The 22,071-nt window shown below is 47.8% G+C and overlaps 1 protein-coding gene across 7 annotated transcripts in view; it reads right to left on the bottom strand.

Moving 5' to 3' along the window:
• The window catches only part of HIC2 (HIC ZBTB transcriptional repressor 2), a 66,688-nt gene that overhangs the window by 9,160 nt on the left and 35,457 nt on the right, over nt 1-22,071 (bottom strand). For 3 of the 7 annotated variants that reach the window (XM_081966910.1, XM_081966912.1, XM_081966911.1), the window contains exon 2: nt 15,746-15,793. The exons of 2 other annotated variants lie outside the window; for them this stretch is intronic. The gene's annotated coding sequence lies outside the window, so the exon portion shown is untranslated. Of the gene's footprint in view, nt 1-770; nt 883-15,745; nt 15,794-22,071 lie in introns of all 7 variants that reach the window. 2 more of the 7 variants (XM_081966913.1, XM_081966915.1) reach the window with 1 other exon arrangement.

Genomic DNA, 22,071 nt, shown 5'->3' on the forward strand with positions numbered 1-22,071 from the left:
CCAGATGTGCAAGGAGATGTTTTCTCAAGTAGTGGCAATTTCTCAATTTACAGTTCTTTGGTTAGTGAGCGTTCAAAGTCAGAAACTGGACCTGTGCTCTTCGCACATACTGTTGTATGTGCGAAGAGTCGGACAGTGAGGAGGTTGGGAAGGAACATGGGCCAGTCCTGGAGTCTGGGGAAGGCTCGGACGAGGGCTCTGCGTCGGAGGCAGAGATAGGACCAGAGCCGTCTGACAGTTATCAGCTGCCTTCAGAGTCAGACATCAGTGAGGCAGACAAACAGCGGGAGGATGGAAGGCTGAGTCAACCTTGAGCCTGGGGAGAATCGAACTCCTGGCGGTGGGCAAGCCTGCAATACCGCATTCCAACCACTGCGCCACCACGGCTCAGTTGTGGGAACCCGCTTCAACATGAGCCACGGTGGCGCAGTGGTCAGAGTGAGGTACTGCAGGCTACTTCTGTTGCTCATCGGCTGCCAGTAGTTTGGCAGATCAAATCTCACCAGGCTCATTCAGCCGTCGGACCCAGATTGTTTGGGGGGGGGGGGGCGAGAGGCTGACTCTGTAAACCGCTTAGAGAGGGCTGGAAAGCACTGTGAAGCGATATATAAGTCTTAAGCGCTATTGCTAAACAACTGCCATGCAAAAGCTGCGTCGAAGCGAAAGGGCGAGGGGGGGGAGGAAAGAGGTGCAGGGGGGGAAAGGGGGCGCCTGACACACACGCTTGGGTTTAAAAAGGGCAGGCTAGTCCTGTTGCGGTTGCCGCTTACCATGGCAGGTAGACGGGACTAAAGGTAACTCCATTCCAGACCTTCCGACGGTCCCCATGCCGTTCCATTGAACGCACAACTGGCACGCTGAATGGAGAACCAGCGGGCTTCACTGTTAAATGCAATTAAGAGACTGCAATCAAAGGGAAACATCCGTAGCAATCAGAAAGGGGGAAGGGAAGAGAGACAGAGAGGGAGGGAGGGGTCATTTCTGAATTCTTGGTTTAATGCTTGGAAGGGGACGGGGGGGGCGCTTGGAGCAGGCCACAACAGGGGCTCGCCAGGCACGGGTTCCTTAAATTTGGGGGGGGGGGGAAACCAAGGACACCCTGGAGTCGTTCATGCGACCAATGCCCGAAAACCTCATGTTGGTGTTCTTCAACCAACGAAGGCAAAGTTCACACCTTTAAGATGGGGGGACTTCAACTCCCAGAATCCCCCAGCAGCCTGCATGCAGGCTGGTGGGGGATTCTGGGAGTTGAAGGCCACACAGCTCAAAGTTGTTGAGGGCCGAGAACTCACCCACCTCTTTCCCTCCCCCAGAATGGGGAGTCCTTGCATCTTTTTGTTCTGGATCTTCACCTCGCGTGACACGACTTCCCCCTCCTGCAACTAATTTTACCAACCCCCCTCCCCCAAAAGGACATTTTTTTTTGGGGGGGGGGAGAAAGCTCCAGTGATGGGATTCAGCCGGTTTGCACCGGTTCGCTGAACCGGTTGTTGCAAGGACCGGCTGGCCCATTCCCCCGCGCCCCCCCAGGAGTCTCCATGCGGCCTGTTAATCACGCCAGTTAAGTGCAGGACTCACGCGGACACTCCGGGAGGGCAAAAAAACAGGCCTCCCAGAAGTCTGGAAAAGGGCCCATTTCCGGTCTCCAGAGCCCGAGGGAGGCCGTTTTTTGCACTCCAGGAGGTTCGGGGAAAGCCTCCGGAAGCTGTGGAAGGCGAAAACGGGCCACCCCCGTCAGGGTGCAGGAGGCTGAGTAGGCCATGCCCACCCAGCAACCGGGCAGAGAAAACGCTTGCTAACTTTTTTGAATGCCACCACTGGGAATCTCCCTTTCTTTGAACTGCTTTTAGTGGCGGAATCAATCCCCAAATGAACAATAGAGCAGCTTTGGAGGTGTCTAAGCCAGGGGTCGGCAAAGTTAAAGACCCCAAGAGCCATGTGGACTCGTTTTCCACAGAAAACAAAAACACGGGGAGCTACAAAAATCCCTTCCCGCGCCTGACTGTTTCCTGAGCGCCCACAAAACTAGCATAAGGTCGTTGAATTAAAGGTTCTTGTTTTCTTCTGAAACTTTTCTTGGATTTATCCATGGTTGGCCTACCGGGGTTAAAAAAGCTCAATAAATCGCACGCCGGTGGGTGTTGCAACCTTGGCGGTTGTGACGCAAAGTTTGAGTGACAGGGAGCCTCAGCAGAGGGATGAAGGGGGCCAGATACCCCAGAGTCACAGGTTGCAGACCCCTGGTCTAAGGCAACCCGGAATAGGAATTAAATTGGTTTTCGCCCAACCCTTCCCTCGACGTGGTCCCTCCCAACAAAACTTCTGGATTATTAACCCCAAACATGGCGGGCAGTCAGGGATGATGGGATGCGTGTTTCAAACGCCTACAGAGAAAGATGCTGCAACGCGTTGCGTTCTTTCCCCCAACGCCGGCGATTCTTGGTTCTCTCTTTCATTCATACGCACACCTGATCGTGTGATCGTACGCGCAATCTTTTAATCTAGATATTCCCATGGTTTCAAGGTCTACTCCCAGGAGCAACGTGGTGTGCTTTCCAACTGAAACGGGACACGCTCCGCGGAAAAACTATCCCTTACCTAGAAAAACAAAACACAAAACAGGATCCCGGCTAAAATATCTAACTTAGCTTCTCTTCTGACGTGCAGGGTGCATCCAACTGCAGGTACTCCTCATTTTAACAACGTTTCGTTTAGTGACCGTTTGACGTTACGGCGACATTAAACAAAGGGCCTTACGGCCGTTTTTCACGCTCCCAACCTTTGCAACGTCTCCGTGGTCACATCATCAAGAGTTGGACCCTTGGCAAACTGGCTCCTATTTATGACCCAAGATCCCCTTTTGAACTGAAGAAAAACAAGATGCTACTGAAGAAGTCATTTAAAAGATAAGTTGTGAGACTGTCTGCTCTGTAAGGAGGTACTTTTACTCCAAGGTCGATATTTGAGAAAGGCTTAAAACTGAAGCCACAATCAGAAAAGCAAGCAAGCAAGCATGACAATTGTTGTGTTTGCCAAAATGTTAAGAAGTGTATGTATGTACCGTATTTTTCAGAGTATAAGACGCCTCAAAAAAGAGGCTGAAAATCTGGGTGCGTCTTATACACTGAATACAGCATTTTTTGCCTCCTCATCTTATATTTCTTCTTTCTGGTCCACGTATCGTTTTGCAGTTTAAAAACCAAACAAAACATGCACATATTTTGGAATGGTCTTTTATCTAATATATGCAGGTTTCTCCCCCACCCCCAAAGTGTTCCCCCTCTGGAATTTTACATATTTGGGGGATCCTTTTTATTAAATGCACATTTTGCAAGTGCAATGGGCTATGATGATGGGTGAAAGACCATCCAACTAACCACAGTCTAATTTGAAATTCAGGAAATACTACTTGAATAAATTTGCAAGAAGCGTCGAAGCAAGCAGATTTTTCTACCATAACGAAAACCCTGCCTTTCGAACAAAAAAACCAACAATGACACCCCTCTCTTCTTACATGTCATTATGTACAAAGCAACTTAAAACAACTAGCAAAGGTAGGTCTGGGGTTTGAAGACATTTGCACAATTTTGTCAAAAGGATTCTTTTTTTTTTTTTTTGCTAACGCAGCTTCCAAGTTGTGTCTTGAGATGGGAAGGCAAGTTGAACTGGTTTGGCCACTACGACAATCACACAACAGGCTTAGAAACACAGTGTTTAAGTTTCTACTAAAGTTATTTAGGGATGACTTCTTGGGGCTTTTTAAATCTCGGGATCCCAGCGAAGTTGCTGATTAATTGCCCCTCTGCAAGGATGGGTTTGTGGGGTTTGTGTGTGTGTGTGTAACAGGTAAATAAATCAGGAGTTGAGAGTTGACGTCTTGAGAGTGCAAGGGAAAACAGAAATTACGAATGACCACGGAATATAAAGGTGTCATCGCCACCTAGACACAACACAATTCTAAAAAGATGGTAAGAATGCAGCCTGACTATATGCAGGATCCAGATATCTGGAGGAATGCTTAAAAATAAAACAAAAATCCTCACTTAATGTCCAGCTGCTTAACAATCAGCATTCAGAGTTATACCGGAACCCCCCGAAATCTTATTGATGAGCTGACAATAGTAGAGTTCGAAGGGACCTTGGAGGTCTTCTAGTCCAACCCCCTGCCTAGGCAGGAAACCCTATACCGTTTCAGACAAATGGTTATCCAACATCTTCTTAAAGACTTCCAGTGTTGGGGCATTCACAACTTCTGGAGGCAACTTCTGTTCCACTGATTAATTGTTCTAACTGTCAGGAAGTTTCTCCTCAGTTCTAGGTTGCTTCTCTCCTTGATTAGTTTCCACCCATTGCTTCTTGTTCGACCCTCAGGTGCCTTGGAGAACAGTTTGACTCCCTCTTCTTTGTGGCAACCCCTGAGAACACTGCTATCATGTCTCCCCTAGTCCTTCTTTCTCTTAAGCTAGACATACCCAGTTCCTGCAACCGTTCTTCATATGTTTTCATATCTATTGTCACTTGATCAAATTTTGGGCACTGGTGTTTACGGCCATTTGGATGGCAAAACCTGAAGGCGGAGTCAAAAGAGGCATCAAACTAGAATCCCCACATAGCCACAAGTGGCCGAAGTCCAATGTCCCTTTTTCTACCTCCTTAGCAGGTGCTAACCTGAGAAAATTCCTATGCATGGGTTTTTTTTTAAAGCAACAAATCAGTTTAATTGAACCTCGACTAATGAATCTGGTCTTTCACACAGGACACTGGATGGATGGATTAAAACCAACACTTTAAATACCACGGGTAACGGGGAATTGCATTCATTGAAAACCAGAACCATTCTTATTAGAATCGTTCTTATTACATTCCTATTCTGTATTTTGTCGCTAACCACGACAAAATACAGCAGAGAAATATTATACTTAATCTTACATATTACGACAGCGGCCAGAATAGCATATGGACAAAAATGGAAAAATAATACAGTACTGAAGGAAGATGAAGTGGTAAGGAAGATTTTAGAATGTATGGACAAATTGACCAAGGAAATACAAAGAACGGAGGAGACACAATACTATTTAGTTTGGGGGGAAATGGTACAAATGGCTTGACGAAAGAAACAAGAAATTGGGAAATGTAAAAATAAGGTATCATAGAACAATTAGGGATAAGCGATAAGATAGGGAGTAGGAAAAATAAGATATATTAATTGAAGAAAAGTATATACAATATCATATAGGTAGTATGATTGTCTGATATCAATGGCTAAATATGAATAATTAAGGATTTGTACATGAAAAGGAATAAGCAACAAGGTGACCATAAATGTAAAAATGGAATATACGGGAGGGGAAATAATAACTGTAAAGATTCGCCAATATGTAACTGCTATTAGATGGTACGTTTAGTTCTTGTGTTGTTTAAAATTATGTGTTGATGTGTTTTAAGTGTATAAAATAATTTTTTTAAAAAAATACCACTGGGAAAATAATTGTTTTTTAAACTTTTTTAAAATTATCTTTGCCCGCAAACACTATTCATTGCATTTGAAGCACCCTGTAGAGCAGGGGTATCAAACTGGCTTTATTGGAGGGCCAGATCAGCCTTGTAGTTCTCCTCCGTGGGGCAGCTGGGGTGTGTGTGTGCGAGGCCTGTGCCCCATTTTCGGCGTGGACCGCCTCTTCCAGCAGACTGCTGGCCAAAATGGGGTGTGGGAGGCCCTCACACACACCCATGCCCCGTTTTGGCTGCCAGAGGCCCTGCGGCCCGGTCATTTGCTATTTCCAGGCCAGATTTAAGCACCCCGTGGACCGGATCCGGGGGCTACGAGTTTGACACCCCTGCTGTAGAGACTAATGAAGATGACCTGGATGGAGATAGATAGGTAGTTCTCGACTTACGACCACAAAGGACCCCCCAAATTTATGTTGCTAGGTTTGACAGCTGTTACGTGAATTTTTGGACTAGGTCTTCTAGTCCAACCCCCTGCTCCGGCAGGAAACCCTATACCATTTCAGACAAATGGTTGTCCGATCTGTTCTTAACAAACCTCCCAGCGTGACCATACATCAGTCATTTTAGTATAAAACCAGGATTCGTCGAATAAGCCACAGTTGTGTTCTGTTTTTAAGATTTTACTGGCTGGAATGACCTGAAAACCTTTGAGACATGGATCCCGGAGAGAGATTTAACCTTCTCTCTGTCCGTAAGCGGAGTTTCTCTCCTCTTCTTTTCAAATGTTGGTTTGTCGGAGTGTTCCAGAGGGACGCAAATCCGTAAGGGAGCCGCAAAATGAGGAGATGATGAATGACCTGACGGCGGTTTTTCTCCCTGACTCATGATAACCAAAGCGCTGAGTCCTACGTTTTCAGTTGATGGATTGCAGAGAAGTTTTCTTTTGTTAAAAAAAAATAATGTTTGCCTGGATTGCAACGGAGAAGAAAGTGTCACGCCTGACCAAAATCAGTCTAGTTTTATTGAGATCGGCTAGAATAAGAGGATCTGATTCTGCCAAACCTCCTATGACAGGCGTGCCTAACCTTTTTCTCCCCACGTGCTGAAATCACGTCCGTGCTCACACCCATAATGCTATGCCCCCTGCCCATCCTAAAGGCTCCCCCTCCATTGCATGCGCGCAACCCCCCTGTGCCCCATTTTGGGCCAAGCAGGCCTCCCTGAAGCCTCCCGGGACCACAAATGGGCCACGGGGCTGAGGTGGGGTGCTGCACCACCCCGCACTCCGTTTTGGGCCTAACAGGTCTCCTTGAAGTCTCCTGGGACCCAAAATGGGCCACGGGGGTGGGTGTCACACCCCTCCACGAGACCGTCCCATCCACACGGGACCCCCCTTTCCCCCTCCGTGCATGCGCGTACGTCTCATGTGAGGTAGAGGCCTGAAAATCAACTGGCCGGTGGGAGGTGTGGGCACATGCGCGGTAGCGCTTAGCTGGGCGACAGCTCGCGCCGTGTGTCACCTTTGGCACACGTTCCAGGCATTCGCCATCACGGTTCTATGACCTCCTCCTCAAGAAACAGTGAATTGGAGATACTTGACCACTTCCAAGTGTTAAACGTCTATGGGCGCTAACAGCGCTGCAGTCCATTTTGCCTGCGTGGAGTCCCTGTACAAGTAATCCTCGACTTACGACAGTTGGTTTAGCGACCGTTCGGAGTTACAGCGGTGCTGAAAAGAAAAAATGACTTCCGGCCGTTCTTCACACTGACAATCACTGCAGCATCCTCAATGTCACGGGATCAAAATCCGGACGCCTGGCAACTGACTCTTATTTATAACGGCGGCAGCGTTCCCGGGGAAAGCAAGATTCACTTAACAACTGAGTTACTAATTTTAACAACTGCAGCGGTTCACTTAACAACTCGCAGCAAGAAAAGTTGTAAAATAGGGGCAAAACCCCACTTCACCAATGTCTCACTTAACAGCATACATTCCGGGCTCAACTGCGGTCGTACGTTGAGGAGTACCTGCAATGGAACACCTACCCCACCCTCCACCCCCTTTCCCGCACACCCCTTCCCCTCTTTCCCAAAGCATGCAAAACCCCTAACAGGTGGGTCCCTTTAAATATCGACTGACACATTTGCAGAAAGACGACGTCCAGCGAAGGATTAGAGCTTCTACCTCAGCTCACCAGCTGGAGTTCGCCCTATCGGGGTATCTCGTAACTATTAGAAAAGATATTTTGGAAAGCGCACGGCAACCCCCTTGGCCTCTGACCTCGGGGAATGCATCGAGCCCCTGAACATTTGTGCTCCAAGAATGCACACTTGGCCCTCGGGGGCTCGTCCCTTGGCAGAGGGACCTCCGAAAAAGCAAATGTTTGGCCCGAATTGGATCCTGTACGCCCACTCCCTCTCCGGTAAATTTAAACTGGACTTCAAAGAAAGAGAGAGAGAGAGAGAGAGACAGACAGACAGACAGAGATAGACAGTGAAAGAGAGAAAGAGAGACAGAGAGCTAAAGAGAGAGTGAAAGAGAGCAAAAGACAGAGAGAGTGAAAGAGCGAAAGAGATAGATATGTCATTTTTTAAAGAGATTAACAGAGTTGGAGGGACCTTGTAGGTCATCTAGTCCAACCCCCGCCCAAGCAGGAGACCTTACACCATTTCTGGCAGGTGGCAGCTCAGTCTCTTCTTGAAAGCCTGCAATGATGAAGCTCCCACAATTTCTGAAGGCAACTTCTGTTCCATGGGTTGATTGTTCTCACTGTCAGGAAATTTCTCCTTATTTCCAGATTGAATCTCTCCTTGGTCAGTTTCTATCCATTCTTCCTTGTCTGGCCTTCAGGGGCTTTGGAGAATAGCTTGACCCCCTCCTCTCTGTGGCAGCCCCTTAAATATTGGAAGACTGCTATCCTGTCTCCCCTGGTCCTTCTCTTCACTAGACTAGCCATGCCCGGTTCCTGCAACCGCTCTTCATGTTTCAATCTCCAGGCCTTTGATCATTTTAGATAGATTCAGATTAACAGAGTTGGAAGATGATGAGGGGATTGGAGGCTCAAGCATAGACACGGCTGGCTCATATTTAGCTGGTTGTTCACTAAGACTCCAGGATCCCTCTCACAGTCCCTGCTATTAAGCCTGGTTTCACCCAGTTTATAGGTGTGCTTTTTGGTTTTTCTTACCTAAGCGTAGGACTTTACCTTTTCTCTACACTGAATTGCATTTTGTTAGGTAGGGTCCAGGGTTCAAATCTGTCAAGATCCATCTGGATCTTGAGCCTATCTTTTGGGCACTGATGGCAAACCTTTGGGCACCAAGTGCCGAACAGGAAGCTCGCGCGCACTCGTCTGGGCCACAACCCGGAAGAGGAGCAGCTCAGGGGGCATGCGCGCACCGGGAAATAATCTTCTGGTTTTCGCTGCGTGCATGCACACCGGACAGCTAGTTTTCAGGTTTCCGGCGCACATGTGTGCGCGACTATCAGCTGACCAGCGGCATGCTCAAGCCGGAAAACGGAAGAACAGCTCTTCCAGTTTACGGCACTCCTGCACGCAGGAAGGCTAGCTGATCTTCGCGCATGCATGCGTGCAAGAAACACGGAAGAGGAACGGGTGACGCCGCATGTGCCATCCCGGTTCTAGGGTGTTAATTATTCCCGCCAGCTTAGTATCATCTGCAAATTTGGCAAGTTCCCTTCTATTCCATTATCTAAATTGTTAATTGGAGACACTGAAGAGTACTTAAAAAGAAGATCTCTTGAGGATGAGCAAATAAGAGACATCAGCAGGAAAGTGATGCTCAGACGGTCCAAAAATATATCAATTAAGGCCTGGGCTTAAGTTTTATTCAGAGTAGCATCCAGTATGGAGAAGCACCCATTTTTTTCCCAGCAGGAAGTGCTGTCCAGAATCACAATAAGCCCGTGGGAGATTCTGTGCGGAGATTATAAGAGCATCTGGCATGGATCAGGATGGAGAAGAAACGTTTTTGGCACCACCAGGGCTCTCTCTGGAAGCAATCAGGAGGTGAGACCTGGAAAAAAAGCATTGCTTCCACGACAGCTGCCAAAAGGAATATTTTGGAAAGGAAAAGAGGCACACAAGAATGGCATCAAACGGAGAAGAATCGGAGCCTAACGGACCGAAAAGGGTTCCAATGTAGGAAGTCAACAGGGTTTCCGATTCGTTCCTCGGGCAATCTAGAATCTCTGCGCTGGCCCAGATTTTCAGTTAAGGGGGGGGGGGGGGGAATAGCAGAGTCTGGTGATGTAATCTGACCCGGGACTCATTTGCTGAAGACACCTAATCTGGCGCCCACATGTTCCACAGCTGAGAGGCACCAAACCGAACACATGGAAGGGAGGAGAAGGAAGAAGAAGAGGAGAAGGGAAACTTGTAAGAAGTACATAACCTGCTTCCATGAAAATAAGACCTCCCCAGATAATAAGCCCTCCCTGAAAACATTGCAGCACAGCAGCAGCCGTGAGGCGGCCACGCTCGCCGTCTCCTGCACCTCAAAAATAATAAGACCTCCCCGAAAATAAGCCCAAGCGCTTATTTTGGGGGTCAAAAGAAAATAAGACTCTGTCTTATTTTCGGGGAAACACGGGAATCATTGTGTTGGAAAGGGACCCTGGAGGTCTTCTAGTCCAGCCTCCTGCTCAAGGCAGGAGATCTTAACACCCTCCTGGTTAAATGGCTGCTCAGTCTATTTTTGAAACCTCCAATGATGGAGCTCTCACGACGTTTGAGAGGCAAGCTATTCCATTGATCAATTGCTTTCCCTGTTAGGACATTTCTCCCTTACTTCTAGGGATGGATCTCTCTTTAACAAACTCCCAACCATGTTTTCTGGTCCTGCTTTGGAGAATAAGTCAATCCCCTTGTCTTTGTGATAGCCCCCCAAGTATTGGAAGACTACTACTCTGTTTTCCCCAAAATAAGACAGGATCTTATTTTCTTTCGACCCCCGAAATAAGCGCTTGGCCTTATTTTCGGGGAGGTCTTATAATTTTTGAGGTGCAGGAGGCGGCGAGCGTGGTCACCTCATGGCTGCTGCCCTGTGTTACAATATTTTTGGGGAGGGCTTATAATAATACTTTATTTACAGTCACAGACCAAAACATGACCACTTTGGAGAGGGCTTATTATCTGAGGAGGTCTTATTTGGGGGGGAAACAGGATATAATTCCTTTTAAAATGCAATGCCTTAACTTGGGGTAGAGTCGAAGCGACTGGATGGAGTTGAGCATTTACTGGCTGAATGCCCTTCCCGACACCTACACGGAGTTCACAGCAGAAATTTTTCCTTTGGGAAAGAAACATCTTTGCCGCTACCTCCACTTTCCGAGGGGGAGGTGAGAGTCTTCACCACTAGGCCTCTACGCTCCTCATCAGGAGACTCTCACCCGGTTTCCCCCCTCCCAAAATAAGACCCAATCGGAAAATAAGCCCTAGCATGATTTTTCAGGATGCTCGAAATATAAGCCCTACCCCCAAAATAAGACCCAGTTAAGATCATCAGCCAGACGGACGCAATTAGTACCGTATTTCCCCCAAAATAAGACCTAAATAAGCCTTCATGCATCTTTCGGAGCAAAAAATAATATAAGACCCAGTCTTATTTTGGGGGAAACGTGGTATCGTGCACCCGCCCCCCCCCCCCCAATCCATCATACGATTTAGCCTCAAGATCCTTTATCAACTTAGTTGCTGTTCTCTGCACGCTCAAGAACCTGATTTCCTTGGAGAGCTGAGTGGCGTGCAAAGGACAATCTGAAGACGGCTCCTACGATGAGAATTACTCAGGCATAATACTGCAGGTGCCGTAACCAGTTTGAGAAGCCCGAGCTAACTCTCTCCCAATAGGCTAAACAAAGAACCAGCTCGTCTTGTATTATTAATGCAATGGGTTTGCGGTTTCTCTGCATTGTTCTGCAGATGTGCTGGGCTGCAACCTGCAAGCTTGGGAGGAGACCCTGGAAATATTCGGAAGGATGAGTCCAAGGTTCTCCAAAGGTGGCCAGCGGGACACACGGGTTCTCTGTGGTTGTAGGTCCAAAGTCCAAATTCTCCCCTGATCTGTGGTCACAAAAAGAGGAACGATGCAAGCACTGAACTCTTTTAACGACCCCATAATCCCTTGTGGGATAGGGTCTGGGCAACTGAATGGAGCTGCAGAGTGTTTTAACGGCCAGATGCCCTTCTTGTTGCCAGGGCGGAGTTTTGTTTGGCAGATATATTCTCAGTGTGCCGAGAGAGAGAAATATCTGCCTCTACCTAGGATCGAACTCACAGCCTCCTGATTGTGAGGTGAGAAACTCCCCCTCTAGGCCACCGCACCGCTCGTTGGAAGCACTGGATTCAAATGATTGGGAACAATGCAGGTAGCCCTCCACTTAATTTGCTCAGTGACCATTTGAAGTTACAGCAGCTGTATAAAAAAAAAGGGACTTACGATCCATTGTCGCTCTTTCGACCGTCGCGGCATCCCCATGGGTCACATGATCAAAAATTCTGACGCTTGGTACCTGACTCATATTTAGGAAGGCCCCGGGGTCTTTTGCAACCTTCTGACAAACACAATCAACATGGAATCCAGATTCACTTAAGAACTTTGTGATTAACTCGACACCTGAAGCGTTTCACTTTACGACCGTGGCAACAAAGGTCATAAAATGGAGCACCGAAAGGCAATCTTGATTGGCAATGCCAAGGCGGGGCTCAATTGTGGTCGTAAGCCAAGGACTATCTGTGCTTCGGTTTTCATGGAGTGATACTTCGCTCGTCTCCAGAGGTGGCACACGATTTGTTTCCTATTTTGAATTCAAGTTCTCTTAAACCCACCCAGATTAGGGAAGGATGACCTGTGTCATTCAAAACTAACCAATCATCCCCGGTGTTTTTTTCCCCCGGTCCACAAGGAAACCCGTTTGTAAATCAGATAAAGGTTCCCCTTGCACCTATGTGCTAGTCGTTCCCGACTCTAGGGGGCGGTGCTTATCTCTGTTTCAAAGCCGAAGAGCCAGCGCTGTCCGAAGACGTCTCCGTGGTCATGTGGCTGGCAATGACTCAACACTGAAGGCGCACGGAACGCTGTTCCCTTCCCGCTAAAGGTGGTCCCTATTTTTTCTACTTGCATTTCTAACTGCTAGGTAGGCAGAAGCTGGCACAAGTAACGGGAGCTCACTCCGTTACGCGGCACTAGGGATTCGAAAGAAAACCGAGGAGGTGCCTCCCTAGAGATGCCAACAGAAGTATGGCGCCATCTTCAACCGCAGAGTACCAAATGTTTTCTATTATTACCAAATTTTTGATTGGGTGATGGGTCCCACCCAACCTTCTCTAAATGGACATCTTGGATGGGTATATCCCACATACTATATTTCACATTATCCTTGTGCTTCTTCTCCACAGTTGGAAGGTCAATGAGTCAGAGAAGGCTTCCCAAGAGTTGCCCTCAAAGGCAGTGAGTAGCTCAACCCAAGGAGACCCAACTTTTCTTTGACGGTCACCCCTTTCATCCAGAGACGAAAGGAAAACTCTCGGTGGATCTGGAGGGGCGTTTCTTCCAACTTTAGGAGATGACCACTTCAAGTTTTGGTCCCCTTGGGTCAAAAGTCAAGACCCCCTCAACAGTTTCAAGGAAAAGCTTGGGAACCAAGAAGCAGTCCAAATCAAGAAGCTAATCTGAACTTCACCTCTGCGTAACATCAAATGCCTGGATCTTGGCTGACCTCTCTCCTAACAATTCCAAGTTCCAATCCAAGTTCCAAGGGATAATACACATACACAAACACACACACACACTAAACGGAGGGGAAGACCAAAGTGACACATACTTTTTCCATTCTGGGTAAGCCATTACAATCAAGAGTAGAAGAGAGGGAGAGGCAAAAGAAAGGCTGCTCCTCTGCTCCTCTGCCAAGTGGGTCAGGAGGAGGTTATGAGAAAATATGAAACATGTGTTCCTTGGACAAAAAGATGGAACACATGATTACAACAGGAAATGTACAGGAAAGCCAGCCGGGGGAGAGCGAGGGCGTTCTTGCCAAAAAAACATTTCCATGGAAACCCAACACTAAAGTGAGCTTCTTCCCACCATCACGTTTGCAGATGTGCAATTCACCTGAGTTTGCTCCTTTGCCCCCGGGACCCTCAACCGAAGCATCCATCCCAGGACATCCATCTCTTCTCCATTATTCCCCCTTCCCCCTTTTTAAAACGTGAGAATGCAGACGACCCAGCCTAAACAGTTTTCTGCGTTTAAGAAGCCAACTACAAAGTCTAGCGTTGGCTCCAGGAGAATCCCACGGATGGACCGGAGAACATGAAATTCAATGTTGGATGTCCCGTGCGATTCTTGCGGGATTGATGCTCTTCCTTCTGCGTCCCCCCCCCTTCTCCAAATTAAAAACAAAAAACAAAACAAAACTCCTGGCATCCTTCAGAACAATCAAGATCTTGCCTATTTGGAGATCTCTTGAGTTTTGCCCTCAAAATGTAGCAGAAGCATTGGCCAAGGAAGGTCCTACCTACCTCAATGTTTCTCAACATTCTTGGCCAGTTTAAGATGGGTGGCTTTCCAACTCCCAGAATTCCCCAGATAGAGTTGAAGTCCACCCATCTTCAAACTGGCCACGGTTGAGAAACACTGGGGTAGCTACTCTGCTGAGGTTGCAAGTGGTCATTGGAGTCTTCTTCTAAGGCTGTCCTCCTCAACTTCTTCTCATCCTGATGTCCAATTTTGGAGGCATGATGGCAGAAAAATCGGTAGCACAGGTCAAGTCCTAACTTAAGTTTATAGGTTCACATAAAAAATGGCATCTACCTACCTACCATCTACTATCTACTTACCTATCATCCATCCATCCATCTACCATTTACCTACCTACCTATAATCTATCATCCACCCAACCACCCATCTACCTAGCTACCATCTACCTATCATCCATCTACCATCTACCATCTACCTACCTGCCTATCATCCATCCATCCATTATCTACCAACCTACCCATCATCTGCCTATCATCCATCCATCCATCCATCATCCATCATCCATCATCCATCCATCCATCCATCCAATCATCCATCCATCCATCCATCCATCCATCCATCCATCCATCCATCCATCTATCTATCAACAGGTACATTCCAATCTACTAGAGCATAAACTTCCATTCTAATCACAGAACTGCTCTGGAAAATGGTATTATTATTATTATTCTCGTTGGCCGTACAGCCAGCCAAATGTTCAGACTGGATTTGGAGCATTTCTCCACCTCTCGAGATCTTCCCAAGGACCTGGGATAGGCAGGTGTGGATGTTGGAGGGTGTTAAAAGGTCTCCTCACAGGATGTCAGCTGTTCCAAGCAACCCTGACCTTTGCAATTGACTGACGGGGATTTTGTCAATGCCAATGATGTTCAAGTTGGCACTCCAGATATTTTGGAATTGCCCCCAAGGCACCGATTTCTATTGGTACTGCCTTTGCTTTCTTTTGCCGGTCGTTCTATTGTTGTTGTTGTTAGTGTGTGTGTGTGTGTGTGTCCTTATTGCTGATATATTAACAGCTATATTAATGGTCCATCTTTGCCTACGGACCTTGTTTCTTTAATTCCCACATGGCAATAGCAATAGGACTTGGGTTTATGTACCACTTCACAGTGTTTTCCAGCCCTCTCTCTAAGCGGGTTAGAGAGTCAGCTTCTTGCCCCCAACAATCTGGGTCCTCATTTTATCCACCTCGGAAGAATGGAAGGCTGAGTCAACCTGAAGCTGGTGAGAATCGAACTTCTGGCAGTCGGCAGAATTAGCCTGCAATACTGCATTCTGACCACTGTGCCACCACAGCTCTTACATCCACTGTGCCATGTTTCCACGAAAATAAGACAGAGTCTTTTTTTTTTTTTACCCTCCCCTGAAATAAACGCTTGGCCTTATTTTCGGAGAGGTCTTATTGTAGTTGAGGTGCAGGAGGCGGCGAACATGGTTACCTCTTGGCCGCTGCTGTGTTGCAATATTTTCGGGGAGGGTTTATTTTAGCGTATGAGCTCAAAAGCCCAATTGGGCTTATTACCCAGGGAGGTCTTATTTTTGGGGAAACGGGGGTAAGTTGTGTAGAAAGTTTGACCATGAGTTCGATAGTCCCATTAGAGTCTGAACCTCAATTTTTTGTGACTTAACAAAGGGGGATATCGAAATGTATTCGAGTAACCCTTATTTCCCTATACGTGCCTAAGGATCTTTTTATAAGCAGTTATAGAAAATAAACTAAGGACTCTCTTACCTCGGCTACCAACAGGGGAATTCGCCCCGGGGCAACATCTAACATCACCTATGGAAGAAAAGACAGGGTGATGTTTCAGTTGGGTTTGCCCACAAGTCAACAACCAAGCAAAAAAAACCAATGTTTGCCATGGATTGATGGCACTGGATTTTAGGCTCTTCTAAGGTCTATGGAGATTCAGACCATAGTTGTCCCAAAGGTGCTTTTTTTTTTTTTATAAGCGACAACGGGACTTCCTTGGTATTTTTTTTCTTGGAAGACATTCTGTTTCTCATCCAAGAAGCTCTGAAGAAGCTGAAGAAATGTCTTGGGTGAGAATAAAAACCAATTGCCTTTTGGGAAAAAAAAAAAAAAAGCACCTTTGGGACAACTCTTCTAAGGGCTTCCAAGTTGAGTGATCGTGAGATCTAGTCCCACCTTAGCCACAAAGGCAGTCAGATAATATTCCTGCAACCGGCAAGGAGGAGGAAGAAGAGGAGGAGGAAGAGAATGAGGGGAAGCCAGATTGGCTTAATGATCAGAGCAAAATATGTTGTAAAATGGGTGTGACTCCCTTAACAACTATTTCGCTTAGGGATGGAAGTTCTGGTTCCAATTTTGATTGTAAGCTGGCAATACCCATACCCAAAAGAGAATATAGAATAACAGAGTTGAAAGAGACCTCGGGGGTCTTCTTACTCCAGGGGTCCCCAACCTTTTGGACCTCAGGGATCAGTAAATTCATAATTTTAAATCCCACGGACCACAAATATGATCTGCCTAATGACCAGCTGGGTGGGTGCGGCTAGGTGGTCATGTGATTGGGTGGGCGTGGCCAACTTGATACCACTCACGTCAAGGGGCACCTCTACTCATCCCTCCCCTCCCAGCCACTCCTCATCTGGGCTCCTTAGGGTCCCAATAGAAGTAGTTGCTGGAGCTGATCAGCCACCAGGAGAAAAGAGTTGACAAAACAGCTCAGTTCAAATTGGATCTGGCCCAGAAGGAGGCTCAGCAGAAGCACCTCACTGAGGACTACCAGCATAGGCTTCCCAAGCAGAGGGAAGACCTGCGGGAGTGCAAGGCCAGGTGCCGGCGCCTGGAGGCTCAGCGGGCTGAGATGGTCAACCAGTTCCAGGCCATGATGCAGTCCCACTGGAACGAGGCCCTCCGGCTCTTCCCCACCAGCGGCGCTTCCCTCCAGCCTTCGCCCAAAGCCCCCCACCAAGAGGCTGAAGCAGACCCCAAGTCTGAACCTCTGCCCCCCCAACCCACACAAAAAGACCCCAAAGGGTGAGACTCTCTGCAGCAACGCAAGCATTCATTGCACGTATCTGTCCCAGGGGCCGTAGTTTGAGGACCCCTGATTTAGTCAATATAAACGGTGCAAATAATTTTTCTGCGGACCACCAAGATTTTCTCGTTGGTGACTGCTTTTTCTAGTCCAACCCCCTGCTCTATACCTGGTCTACCTCTCTACCATTCCAGACAAATGGGTGTCCATTCTCTTCTTCGAAACCTCCAGGGACGGGAGCACCCACCACATCTGGTCCAGATGTTAAATTGTTCTCCCCTGTCAGGACATTTCTCCTTAGTTCTAGGTTGATCCCCTCCTTGCTTTGTTTCCATCCATGGCTTCTTGTCCTGCCTATCACCGAAGTTAAGAACGCAGGCACCGCGGATTACCAGAATTTCCTCCCCCCCCCTCCAAGAAAAACCAAAACCACGAGAGCCCCGATTCAGATTCAACTCGGTTTAAAAACCATCGGTTTGAAATGGGACAAGAGACCCTTTTCAAAGCTGAGAAGGTCGCACAAAACCGTCTGGGCAGATGAAAGGCCAACCGAGTTGGTAGAAAGAGGCATTCCCCCCCCCTCCGGGACCCACCCAGTGAAACTGAGGCCGAGAAGGGCTTTAATCCTCGACAAACACCGCACCACTGTTTGCAAAGCAAGCCAGTTTCGCTGAGCCTCCAGTGGCAAACAATGCAGACGGCAACCATAATTGCATCTTAGGGAGGGTCTTGGATGCTCTCTGATCTTGGGTTGTTTTCTTGCAGATGTTTCCTGAGCCCAAACTACGTAACGTCATCAGTGCCAGAAGGGAGTGGGGCTTGCTTCAGTATAGAAGCAGAGAGCAAATCTTGCTCCTTTCCAGCACTGATGATGTTACCTAGTTTGGCAATGAAACGTCTGCCGAGGAAACAATGAAACTCAAGAGTGCCCCAAGGACCCCACAGTCCTCCTCCTCCACTCCGCAAAGCCCAGTTCCCTTCAAGCATGGATGATGTTACCTAGCTGGGTCATGAAATGTCTGCAAGAAAACAACCAAGCTCAGCGTACCAAGGTCCTCACAGTCCGTCCTTCCTCCCTCCCTCCCTCCATTGGTTAGAATGCAGTATTGTGGGCTAACTCTGCTCGCTGCCAGAAGTTCGATCCTGACTGGCTCAAGGCTGACCCATCCTTCCATCCTTCCGAGGTGGGTAAAACGAAGACCCAGATTGTTGGGGGGCAAGTGGCTGACTCTGAAAACCGCTTAGAGGGCTATAAAGCACTGTGAAGCGGTATATATTGTCCTTCCGTCCTTCCTTCCTTCCTTCCATCCATCCATCCACCCACCCATCGTGCACAGTAGTTAGAATGCAGTATTGCAGACTAATTCTGCCCACAGCCAGGAGTTCGATCCCGAGTGTCTTAAGGTCGACTCAGCCTTCCATCCTTCCAAGGTGGATAAAACGAGGACCCAGATTGTTGGGGGCAAGAGGCTGACTCTGTAAACCGCTTAGAGAGGCCTGGAAAGCACTGTGAAGCGGTGTATAAGTCTAAGGGTTATTGCTATTGTCCTTCCTTCCTTCCTTCCTTCCTTCCTTCCTTCCTTCCTTCCTTCCCAGTGCTTACAATGCAGTATTGCAGAGTAACTCTGCCAACAGCCAGGAGTTCGATCCTGACCGGCTCAAGGTTGACTCAGCCTTCCGTCCTTCCGAGGGGGGGGTAAAATGAGGACCCAGATGGTTGGGGGGAAAGAGGCTGACTCTGTAAACCGCTTAGAGAGGGCTGTAAAAGCACTGTGAAGCGGTATATAAGTCTAACGGCTATTGCTAGTGTGTGTGTGTGTGTGTGTGTGTTTTCATCCCAGGGGATCAATCCCTGCCTACATTCCAGGGAGAACTTCCTGCGACCTCCCTCCCTCCCTCCCAAACAAACCAGAACCAAATTGCAATTTGAAACGTAGCCAGGAAAGGGAAGGAAATTAAAAGCGTGGCGGGAACTTGCTAATTGCATTTCATCCATCAAGTTGAATGCAATTTGTTACTCAACTGAAGGTTTTCCCCCCTCCCCATCTGTCCATTCCACTGTTTTTTCCTCTGCGCTCAAATCCCTATGGAATTCTCCAAGGGAAAAAGAAGGATAATTTTTCAATGGATCTGCCTCGCTTAAACCTCAACAGGCAGTCCTCGACTTACGACCTACAACAGATCCCCACATTTCTCCTGCGGAGTGAGACATTTGTTAAGTGAACGTTGCCCCGTTGTACCACCTTTCTTGCCACCGTTGTTAAGTACAATACAATACAATAGCAGAGTTGGAAGGGACCTTGGAGGTCTTCTAGTCCAACCCCTTGCCTAGGCAGGAAACCCTATACCGTTTCAGACAAATGGCTATTCAACATCTTCTTAAAGACTTCCAGTGTTGGGGCATTCACAACTTCAGGAGGCAAGTTGTTCCACTGATTAATTGTTCTCGCTGTCAGGAAATTTCTCCTTAGTTCTAAGTTGCTTCTCTCCTTGATTAGTTTCCACCCATTGCTTCTTGTTCTACACTCAGGTGCCCTGGAGAATCGTTTGACTCCCTCTTCTTTGTGGCAACCCCTGAGATATTGGAAGACTGCTATCATGTCTCCCCTAGTCCTTCTTTTCATCAAAGTAATCATGGAGAGCTTATGAACCGGAGACCAATTCCTTGAGTGTCCAATCACCCTTGGCCAATATAAAAGTAATGGTAAAGCTTCCCCTCGCACATATGTGCTAGCCGTTCCCAACTCTAGGGGGCGGTGCTCATCTCTGTTTCAAAGCCGAAAAGCCAGCGCTGTCTGAAGACGTCTCCCTGGTCATGTAGCCGGCATGACTCAACGCCAAAAGCGCATGGAGCACTGTTACCTTCCCACCAAAGGTGGTTCCTATTTTTCTACCTTCATTTTCTACTTGCTTTCGAACTGCTAGGTTGGCAGAAGCTGGGACAAGGAACGGGAGCTCACTCCGTGACGCGGTGCTAGGGATTCGGACCGCCGAACCTTTGATCGACAAGCTCAGCGTCTTAGCCCACTGAGCCACCACGTCCTTCTTGGCCAATATAAAGAATTCTAATCTAATCACCGGTCGATCAACCAAAGATTGAGGAACGCAACAGCCATTTCTCCAATTTGTGTGCCTAAATATCTCAGCTGATTGGTGAGATGCCAGCCAGATTAAACAAAACATGCACTCAACAGCTTCTTCGCCATCCATGACCTCATAAAAGAATTTTTTAAAAAAGATAATAGAAACTCTCGTTTTATTTTTGAAACTAATCATCTTTCAAAGCGTTCAGCGCCAAGCAGTGGCCATCTGATTTTGGGCGGGCATCAGGGTTTCTGCGAGTTCGGTGCGCATGCAATTTGTGCCTGCTAGATTCAGTCACACAACGCGCACTCCACCTGCTTGTGCAGTTGCCCGTAAATAGGTCTGAGCATTAAATGCGCAGAACATTAAAAATGTCCCCCCAAAAATATCACGACGCAGCAACCAGGAAACCAGTTCGGGGGCGTGGCAAGCCTGCGGTCCGTACCGTTGCGGCTGAACTGGTAGCCACCACCTCTGGCGTTAGTCCCGCCAACGCAGAGAGAAGAGTAGTCGAGTCCAGGAGGAAGGGGAAAAAATAAAGTCTAAAAATACACTACCGCCAGTCTAGGTGGCAGAGCAAGACTGCTTGCTGAAACTCTCTTTGAAGAGGGGGGTGGGTGGGGGAGACACGAGACCGGGTGCATTTTTGCTGGATTGCATTATCTGTCTCTGTTGCCCATCTAAACCCCCTTAGAAAACTGGTTTGGAAGAATGCAGCGGGAGACAAAACCAGCCACGTCTGGGAAGGGCGAGGAGGAGGAGGAGGGGTGGGTGGGTAGGAGAGGACGCAGCTGGGGGAGATAAGACAGAGCCCGTTTCATAAAGCTTGCAACACACTTCGTGACTCTTTCTCGTTCTCCCAGGGTGGGTACCGATATATATATATATATACATTTGAGGTGGGGGTAGTCGCGAGAAGACTTCCACGTGGGGTGAAATCTCCCCCCCCCCCGCCCCATTGTATGAGCTCCTGCCTTGAAATTTGGAAGAAGAGTGAGCAGACACAGTTCCTCGGACCTTTGAGTGCACAGGTAGTCCTCGACTTACGACGACCAGAATGGAGCCCCAAAATTTTTATGTTTTGAGCGTACAGTTAGTCTTCGGCGTACGGTCACAACTGAGCTTCCAAATGTTGTATTGCTAAGCGCGACAGTTGTTCCGTGAGATCTGCTCCATTTGTGTTGTTCAGTTAGGCACACGGTCGTTGAGTGAATCCGGGCTTCCGCCATTGATTTGGCTTATGAGGAGGTCACCAAGAGGGAGATTGGAACTGTCACAACTACGAGTCTTCCCCAGCGTCCGCATTTTAATTGCGCGACAGCAAGGAAATGGCAACGGTTGCTAAGTGTGAAAAACAGCCCCTGAGTCTCTTTTTACCCAGTCGTTGTAACTTTGAACCGCCGCTAAATGAACTGTTGCAAGTCGAGGGCTACCTGTGCAGGTATATCACAGGCGTTCCTCGACTTACGACCACAACTGACCCCAAAATTTCTGTTCTTTGTGGGTTTTGCCGCGTTTTACCACCTTTCTTGCCGTAGTCCTCAAGTGAATCATTGCCGTTGATAAATTACTAACACGGTTGTTAAGTGAATCATCTTCCCCATGGGTTTTGCTTATCAGCAGGTCGCAAAAGGGGATCGCATGACCTTGGGACACAGCAATGGTCGTAAGTATGAACTAGTTGCCAAGTGTCCACATTTTGATCTCACAATCATGGGAATGTTACAACGGTCGTAAGTGTGAAAAATGGACCCAAGTCCCCTATTCCAGCACCGTTGTAACTCGGAACGATCACTAAATGAACTGCTGTAAGTCGAGGACTACCTGTCATGAAGTCGGAAGGAGAATAGGCGAGCAGACACAGTTCCTCGTCTCGGGGGAAGGGGGGATGTTTCTTACCATCCCATTTCAAGGCCTGGACTGGAAGGAGAGGAGGAAGAGGAGGGAAGAAGAAGCAAAAAACAGAGTC

Source organism: Natrix helvetica (assembly GCF_964273705.1).
Source record: "Natrix helvetica genome assembly, chromosome: 14".
In the NCBI taxonomy this organism is placed as follows: Eukaryota; Metazoa; Chordata; class Lepidosauria; order Squamata; family Natricidae; genus Natrix; species Natrix helvetica.